Here is a 10,142-nt window from a genome sequence, read left to right on the forward strand (position 1 = left end):
CTGCCTTCTTAACAGCATCCCTTAAAATCAGTGCGAATATTAAATTGAACGAGTCTTTTAAAATACAGGCAGAGGAAATAATAATGCCTATGTCCTTTCGGTTAGGATGCTTCTCTGAAAGTGAAAATTATTAACAGTTTTTGTATCAAATACAAATGCATTGTAAATTATTATCATACTCTTTCTAATGCTGTCCTGATTTTACTTCTTTTCCAATAAAACACTACTTCTTTTTCTGATATGAAATGGCTTAGCTTTTCTTGAGTGCAGCTATTTTTTGGTATATCAATCTCCCGTCAGAAGAAGGAAGATAGATAATATCCTGTGGCATATCTCACAGAGTAGTGTTCAGTTGCCCAGAGTTCCCTGTGAGGACAAAAAGTTATTTTCATGAGTTGATTCACCAAAAAAATAGGAAAGTATCTATGAAATTCAGCTTCAACTGAACCTACGTCACTATAGTGGGGATTTGAAGAGCAATCTGCACTTACAGTTCCTGATGGCTTTTTAGAACCCCTATTCCACTTGCCAGTTCAGAAAAAATACATTCATGTGTACAATATGTCCATCATGAATTAACCCATACTATAAGATAGTACACAGTACTCCAAAACATCATCTGTCATTGTCTGCTGCTGCAGAGAAGCTACCACAGCAAGTTTTGTATTCCCTGCAGTACCTGGAAGCTTAGCAGTTATAAAAAGGTCAGCAGCAAACTCCTGATTTTGTTTACTGCTGCCTATATACCCTATGGGGATTTTATTTTGATAGGTCTGTAAGTAAATTAAATGGTCTATTTGCATATTGTTACAAAAGTGTAAACCTTTTATAGTGTTTAATAAAGATTTACACAATACCATAAACTTGATATATACCCCGTGCTAGTATAATTGAGACATGCTAGACAAACTGCACTCAGGATATCAATTTCTTTCATTATTTATGATTTTGTGTAACACCATTAGTAACGAACATATGTTGTTGTAAAACATTTGGTAATATTCTCCCCTCCCTCGCACTTCTAGAGCTAAATCTCATTGAAATTCACTTATTCTATCACTCATGACATTTGTCGAGGCAAACACAGGGAGAAGGGTGTATTCACCTGAGAAACCTGTAACCTGAGCAAATGCCCTGGACTTTTATTACCTTTGTTAGGGTTTTATTATTTATCATGGCAGCAACATTGATTTCTGAAGAAGCAATTACAATGACAAAATTACATTAGAGCAAGAGCTTACAATTGCAGCTGCAAATTTGCCATGTAAGTAGAAATATCAAAACTGGGAAGAAGTGCAGACTGTTGTTCTCTTGATCCTTAATTCATTGAGAATGCATATCTCAATTCAGAACAATTGGATCACAAACATCCAGAAGCAGAAGTGTCAAAACCAGACAGTTATATGCCCATACATAGATTTATTATTTGTGTCTGTGATAAACATAGTTCTTCTCTGGGAAAAGAGAGGAAAAAATCACTGTAAATACAGATAATATCAGAAGAGAAAGTGATCCCAAAAAACAAAAAAAAATTAGCAGAACAGGAGAAAAATACCTTGATATTTATCTATATTAATGGCAGTGACTGGAAAAAAAATTTTAAAAAAAGCCCAAGCAACATTCAACAAAAAACCCTGTATGAAATTATTGGTAAGACCACTATCTCCAACTATTAAATTAGCTCTTACTGCTCTATATTTATTATAAGTGGGGTTAAAGTATGAATGCTTCATGGATGTAGACTTACAGCAAAACTTGGTGTCTAGGTTTAAAGCAAAACAGGTAGAGATTACAAAATTTTCAGCAGTCTTTCAATTGTCATAATGTTTTTAGTCCTTGTGAACAGAAGGTCTCTTGAATTCCTTGTGCTTGGTTTTCAAATCTCTAATATGGTGGTAATGACATATTTCTTATGACTTGCTGAATGACACTGAATTTATTGAGAGGTACTCAGTGTGATTTGTGCTATAAAGATGTCAAATAAACCAAGACTATGATTCAGACACAAAATTACAGATTTAACTTTCCAAAATAGTACTAGATTTCTGGTATTAAATAAATTTGTCACTAACACCTGCTAAGCCTTTATTTTTACAGAATTGAAGAAAATCTGTACTCCTACCTTCTGTTGATATATTTCTGTTATGTCTCGAAAAGTGCTTCATGCACCTAAGTGCAGCTGTGTGTGCTGTAAAATGAGTTAAAATGGGCTGCTTGTGTTTGCTGAGATATATAATGTTTGAGATTGGGTCCTCCTACACTTCTGAGTCAAAAGAAAACCTCATTTGGGTTTTGTTTCTGTAAGATCTTCCTGAATACATAAGCTGTTTGTTTTTTACAAATCCAAAACTGTGGATCTAAGCTACCTAAACTGTCTCTGATTAGAAACATAAAGAAAATCCAATCTCTTTGTATTTCTAAAGCATTCATTATTCTCATATCAAGGCTGCATCTGAGTGATAAGAGAATTAATTATATATTTCACAAAGTATATAAAGGCTTTTTTTTTACATTCTCTTTGAAGTTTTCTGAAACAAATTAAAATAAAATCCTGTGTTAAAAAAAAAGAAGTGAAGAGGTCAGTTCTGTTCCATTCCAAATTACTATTGTTACCACCTGCTGATCTACTGCTGTTTATAGAACTACCCTAACTGCCCCAACTGTTGTTTCAATTACTTTGGATGTTATAAATGTCAAGGGAAAGCAAAAGGGATATGCATTTTTTAACAAATTACTCTCTCTCTCCTTACTAATACCATTTTTTAATTCAACATTTGAGAACATTCATTGAACTTATTAAATTCTCCAAAAGGGCTGCTTATGAGCTCTCAGGCTTCATCTGCCTTCCTACTTTTACAATCCTCTATAAATGCCATGTCATCTATATATGTAGAAGTGAGAAGTGACTTGAATTAATTAACTGTGAATAATAAGGTGGTCACTGACACCTGATGAAGATAATATGGCTGTATTTTATAGGAGTGAAAATTCCTTAGTTGCCTGAGTGCTTTTCAGGAACTGAACTGATGAAGCTATTGGTTGGTACCACACTTCTCATTCCTTGTAGAGAATGAAATAGGAAATTTTGAAGGACAAATCACTTTCAGAATTAGAAGCCAACAAAACTAAAAAAATACAAAGTAGTGTTGGTGGTGAATGATTCATAAGTGTTTGTTGGACACCATGTCTTCATATTCTTTTATTTCTCTTTCTCTTTTAATGTTTTATCCAATCTTGCCTTTTCTTCCAGGAGTTTGGTTGGCACACTTTCTCACCCCTGCTGTGAATGAACACAGGAGATATGTTGAGATTCCTGTGGTTAGTCTGGGACTAATAGTGAACCTAAAGAAAAATAAAACATATAAAATATTAATTGTTTTTATTTTTTGATTCACAATAGCATTGTGGTTTAAAAACCTCAATTATTAACTTGTCACATCATTACTTTAAAAACTCATTAAATTCTAACTCAATTCTGCCTTTACCTAGACCGCTTAAGTCAGACAGGGAACAACTAGCATGAAAAGGGTAAGGGAGGAATATCTTTGAACCTTAAAATCCATAAATAATTCCTTTTTAGTGGAAATGGATTTGAAGATGAAGTTAAATTTGGAATGCTGTAACCTTTTAAAAAGCTATATTCTTATTTTAATATTGCAAGTTACACCTGGCTAGAGTCCTGAAATTGCTGAAAAATCCAAGTTTCAGGTTCAATAAAAATTATGTACTGTTTATAGTTATTACTAGTTTTAGCCTACCTATTACACAAAAAATTAACTGAAAGATCAAATGAAAAATAAATTATCCAAAATGAGTGGTTCAGCATGTTTTTATTTGCTTAACCAATGCCTGCCCTTTTTTTCTCCCTTTATTCAATATTTCCAGAGCAATTTGCAGATTAGAAATATTTTTTCCTTATCTGAGCAAATGTATAAACTCCTGAAACAATCCTCCAGACAGGAAACTCTTTCCATGTTCACAACACTGAAGTTGGCAAAATTATGGTTGTCTGCCTGGTAAAAATGTTCATGAAGATGTACTAGTGAATAAGGTGGCAGAAGATCTTCATCTTACAATGATCTGCACAGTTACAAATGCCCAAGAATTGAGGTTTTGATTTGAAAAGAGCCCTTAAAGATTAGGAAATAGTTTTTCAAGTAATGTGAATGGACTTAAAGTAGATGCTTTTCATGGTGAAATTGTCAGCCTTTGACATACATCTACTTTGTAATTATAAAGGGATTACGGAAAAGGTTGTCCTGTAAAAAAAATGAAATAGGGAAAAAAAGGTTTTATCAATTTTAGATTCTCAATCTCTCATTAGAAGAATGCATTAACCTAGAAAATTCACCGGAAATCATAGCAAGGCCTACAGTAAAACAACTCTAAGACTACTACATACTCTTTCCTCCAAGGAGTGTTTGTCTCATGATCACTCAAACAGGAAAATCTGTGCCACTTGTTTTTTTAAGACCATAGCCATGACAATTTGATGACATCTGTATGTTTTACAATTATTTCTGAAAAGATAAAGGGAATCCCATTTGTTCCAGTGTTTCTCCCTTTTCTCCTCTCATCTTTACCCCTGCTGCCCTTGCTAGCTATCCATTGCTTCCCAACATACCAGCCACAGTGCCCAAGCCTAGGTTCTGTCCATCTCAACACATTCTTATCTCCCCCTTCCTCATGTTTCTATCTCTTCATACCAAAAGACATTCTCCCTCAAGCATCTGCTGCCAGAAGTGGGTTACTCAGAGTGTAGAACAATCTCTTCTTGCCCCCTGACAATTCTGGCAGAACTAGACTGAAGGAGACCCAAGCCTCCTGCTTGCTGCCTTGGGATGGAGAATACAAAGTCCTGCTGACAGGTTGTCACACAGGAGCTGTGCAGGACTGGAGGGCACTTGGTGACAGTGTCTCTGCACAGAATAAATCTTCAAGACTGATGTGGTCCCTCTGAGTGTTTGCTAAGTTCACCTTTAAAGGTTTCTTCCAGCCGTACAGTTTATACAGGAGAAAATACACCAGCATTACATGCCTATCAAACAACACTTTGGACGCTACTACCCATGGTAAACAAAAGAGTTTTCCAAAGATCATAAAGGTATTTTCTCCCACTCAAATACAATTCTACCTGTTCTGCCAGAGACATTTTCACTCCTAAATTCAACAGCTCAAAACAAAGAGATGTTACATTGAAAAATGTAATATCCTACTATCCTGATTTTTTATAGCCCAGCCTATCATGATTTTATTTATAATTTGAGGGCTGACCCCTTCCTTATGTTTATAAAGTCCAATAAAGTCACACAGTTTAAGAATATTGAACATGTTCTTGTGGCTCACTGTTCAAAACAAATAACTGAAAGGGTGACAGTAAGCCTGACTGCTTTAAAATATGTATTTTTATGTAAATACATATTTTGTTATTGTTTCATATATCAAATATATATCTTCTATAAGCTTGATTTAGTTTCTGAATCACCCCAGCTAAATGTTATGTGAATTTTTTGGAAGAACAAAGCCTCCACTGAGACTCTATTATTCACAACTTCAGCTGCATTGACAACACTTGGGAAGCAGCACTGCCCTGAAAGTTCAGCTCTCATTAAACAAGAAGGAACTTAACATGCCTTCTGAAGAGAGAATTTGACCTTTGTTTTCCCAATGATTTGACTGTCACATCAAATGAATACTAGAGCAGAAGCAATTTAAATAAACACACTTATAAACATATAGCATATCAGTAATGATACAGACACCTTCAAAAAAATTCTTGCTCTAAATTTCAGCTTCACTTTCTTAACTTGCCTGAGGTATTTTCTATTATTTTAGTTTTATTTCTACACACAGGGTTTGTAGATTTTGCATGGATATTAGCTAATGAGTTACTTACACAGTTCATTTTTAACTTGTTTTATTTAGTTGAAAAGGTACCATTTGTCAAAGGAAAGCAACATTAAACAACTGCACAACAATGAAATGCTAACTCACTGAAAATGAGCGTGTCTCCAGGTGAAGAAATAAAGAAGAAATTTTTGTCAAGATCCCTACACAGAAATCCTCTAATGTCCCTCACTGACTGCAGAAATAGCTCATCCCTCTTCAAAGATGACACTTTCTGCTTCTACACAGCCCTTTTTATTGTGAATGGAGCACAAGCTTAAATCTCTCACAAAGGGCAGAAGCCACAGTAGGTCCTTGGGAAATAAGCTTTATTCTATGCAATGGGATAAGGAGTGGAACAGGAACAGCTTGATCAGGGAATAACAGATTTAGACAAAATATCATTGAAATTCTTTTATGGAAATTGGATTAAAAGTTTTCTTGAGAGACTATCTTCTGCCTTAAACAATACAATAAGGGTTTTAGCCCAGAGGGAGAATGTCATCAGCTCCTATATGTTGTCATTTAGTGTGGGGAAGATACCTGAAGGACAGAAGAGGTCTGATACTGAGGGGGGAAGGTAGAGAGCTGTAATCCTGGTAAAGCAGGGAGTCAGGTATCTCACAATGGAGTCCAGACATAAAAATATCAAGTGACAGTTGACTTTGGCTTCCAATCTGGTTTGTCTGTTCCTGGTGCAACTACCCTGCTCTGGCACAAGGCCTTCCTGCACTTCACAAAGTCTGCTTCATAATAACAATTTTCTCTTCTGTACAAGGATGTTCACCTGGAGCTCCTAGGACTCATTACATGTATTCATTAAGCCTTACTGAGCCTTTGATTAACTAAATAATAATCCTTTTTGAGAGGCAGATAAACCAGGGTGTAGGGCACTGGTGACTGACTGTGGTTTCCAAAAAAGTCAGTGCCAAACACTACACTCCAGATGCATTCATTTGATGCATCAACCATCAGGCAGCAATTGTTTCATAGTTTCCCAAAGTTTAGAGTGGGAATAGAAAGATCCTATTATGCTGTATCTGTATCAATTCACTTGTCTTTGACATCAAAATGCTACAGCAAAATTCCCTTTAAAAATGAAAGCTTAACACAAGCATGGCCAACAGGTTTTGCTCTTAAAAAAGCTTTTTTACTTGCTTTCACAGACAATGATACACATATTAAAAGGAGATTTAAAAAATGACTGCAGTGTTTTCATTCTGGACAACATATCAGTGATATTAAAAAAGATTTTTTAATCCCCAAAGGCCTTTTAAGGAATGAAAAATAACATATTTGGGCAACACTACTTTTTCACTTGGTATTCCCCTACAGATTATTCTGTAAATAAAATCCCCTGTTCTTGTTTAGTGTTCAAAGTTAAAATGGTCAATGAAATATTGGAAAAGCTGATCCTTTTTTGTAATTCCTTTTTTTAAATTTAACTTCCATTTTTCTCCTTTTAGTCTTTTTGATCCTACTTTCTAGTTCTGAGTAACTTGGGCTTGTCTACAAAAGGGAGGAATGTGGAGAAAAGGTTTTTGATAAGCCCTCCTTGTTAAATTCACGATCAAGAGAATTTATCTTAATTTCTTTTCTCTGTACAAAGAACAATACTTGCAAAAAATACTCTAAATAGGAAATCTTTACCCTATTCAAATACAAGTTAGATGAAAAAAAGTTTGAGGGAGACAAATAGTAACAATTAATAAATCTGCATACTCAGTAAAAATAAGAAAGCTACAAAAAAACCATTGCTTATATTCAAGCAGGAAGATGCCACTAAATGTATTTAAAATTGTTATGAAGTAGAGTAGTAGATTAGAGAGTTGTTTGTTTAGGGTCAATCTTTTTCTCATAATTTATTGAAAGGAATTTCTAAATTATCAGAAAGTCACTATAGAAAACAAAAGAATGTCACTGCTATAAAGTAAAGGGTAAAAGACTAACATCATGTCAAATTAGAAAGTTTGAAAATGAAAAGGTAAGCACAACAGTAATTTAAAACTTTTCTTACACACTTACCATGATTAAAAAACCTTATGTAAGGAAGGAGCAGGAAATCACACTTCCTGCAAACTTCTTTACAGATTTTTCTCTCTGCTTTAAAATCTTCCTTCTAATGGTCATTTGATCAAAATTCTAATGTTTATTCAACTTGGACACTATGTCAAAATAATTTTATTAATAGCTTCATATTTTCATCTGTAACTAAGTTTTAAATATTTTAGTCAGATGTTCAAAGATAACATAGAAACTGAACAGGATCCAGCAATGTGCCTCTGTCAGAGAAGTCTAAAGGTATCATATTAGGAGGCTGTATTAGGAGAAGTATTGCCAACAGGTTGAGGGAGGTGATCCTTTTTCTTCCACGGCACTGGGGAGGTCACACCTGCATCACCGGGTCCAGCTCCAGGCACCCCAGTACAGGAGAGACATGGACATACAAGAGAGTTCAGCACAGGGCCATGAAGATGGTTAAGTACCAAGAGTGTACAAGGAAAAGTTAAGAGAGCTGAGACTTCTTCCTGAAGAAGGAAAGGCTCATGAAGATCTCTTCATTGTATATAAATGCCTGAAAAGATACTACAAAAATGAGCCAGGCCCTTTCCAGTAGTGCCCAGTGACAGGATGAGAGCCAATGGGCACAAAATGAAGCACAGGATGTTCCATCTGAACATCAGGAAACAGCCTTTTAACTCTGAGGATGGTCAAACACTGGAATAGTTTTCCCCAGAGAGGTCATTAAATTTTTCAAAAGCCATCCAAATGTGCTCCTGGGCAACCTGTTCTAGGTGCCCTGCTTGAGCACAAGGGTTAGAAAAGATGACCTTCAGACCTGCATTCCCATCTCTTCCAGTCTGTGACTCTGTGAATTTATAATACTTCTACTGTATAAAAGTGCAAGGATTTTGAATTATTGTTTAAACTGTATGATAACCACTGAATATAATTCAACAGAAAAAGCTTAAAAGTTGCATTAAGGTGTACTATTTGATTAGTTGAAAGTTAAATTTAGAATAGGGCTTTTAAAGCAAAGAGATTTAATATTAAACTCAATATGATCCTAAGGCTCTATTTAGTTTCTGAAGATATTATCCTCAAGTCTAAGTGGAATGAAGATGTCCATGTATAATTAAAGTGTTTCCAGTGACCTTCTAAGTCTTTTGCCTTTGAAGACCACTGAGACATTTAACAAGATTGCATGACTCTTGTTAAATCATAATCATTACAGAAAGCAGTTCAGTGTTAAGCAATGATCAGTATTCAAAATGTTCATCGTTTTAGTACTGTTAGTAAATTTTACTCTGTATTGACAAGATCATTTGGGAAAAAACACCAGTTTGTGACAGGAATTTATGAAATGAATTAAGAAGACATGATTACTTGTTAAGACTTTAAATAGTCTGCTAAATTTAGAAACTCAATTTGTGTTGCACAGCCTCCTGCATTTTTAACATTATTTCATATCCTCATCAACTGATGATATTTCCTTAGTAACGTACATATATTTAGTAATAGTCTAAATTCCACTTTTTTCACTAAAAGTGAAGAAATACAGTAGAATTATTCACTTTTTTTTTCTGAGCAGTTTTGAGTTAAATGATCACTTATTTCACCTGATGTCTGTTGTAGTTCTAGATATAACTACCTTTTATATTTCAATAATCTTTTTTTACTCCTGTTATCAAGATCAAACAAGTTTTGGCACACCATAGTGAGGTTTTTAATTAAGGTTAAGATTTCATTCCCACTACATACTGTTTTTCTTTAATTCCTGAAGTTTTTTGTTAGCATATCTCTCTCTAGGACTCAATGTTATTTTTTGATTCCTGATTTCTTCAGTTTCTAAACATACTTCATGCACAGCCCCTAAGTTTCAGTGATTATAGTTGAAAACAGACTTTTGGAAAAGTCTGAACACTCCCCTGTGTAGGAGAGTTCAAGTGAGTATCTCTAAGTAAACTATGTATCTACAGCTATTTGGAGAACCCATGTCTGGTACTTCTATTTATTTAACTTAGTGAACTACATTTCCTATCCTAGGGAAGACACACAAAATGGCAAGTATTGTAACCACTGGACTCAGCCTACCAGGCTGCTGCTCCCTGAGAGCTCAGCGAGGGTTTCCTAGGTCCATGCGATCAGTCGCATCCCAGAGTCCATTTTGGACAGCCCCGCGATCTGGCTCCGGCAGCTAGCAGCGTTACAATGCAGTGGTGATAAAGGAGGTAGAGAAGGGGCTCCCGTGAGGG

General features: G+C 35.2%; 1 long non-coding RNA gene across 1 annotated transcript in view; it reads right to left on the reverse strand.

Moving 5' to 3' along the window:
* Window positions 1-1,541: 1,541 nt before the first annotated feature.
* Window positions 1,542-10,142, reverse strand: part of LOC108445374 — a 32,591-nt gene continuing 23,990 nt past the window's right edge. Inside the window, exon 3 of the long non-coding RNA XR_001860193.1 lies at window positions 1,542-3,342. This is a non-coding gene — a long non-coding RNA (uncharacterized LOC108445374). The remainder of the gene's footprint in view (window positions 3,343-10,142) is intronic.

The sequence above is a fragment of the Corvus brachyrhynchos genome, unplaced genomic scaffold (genome assembly GCF_000691975.1).
Source record: "Corvus brachyrhynchos isolate BGI_N302 unplaced genomic scaffold, ASM69197v1 scaffold1, whole genome shotgun sequence".
Lineage (NCBI taxonomy): Eukaryota > Metazoa > Chordata > Aves > Passeriformes > Corvidae > Corvus > Corvus brachyrhynchos.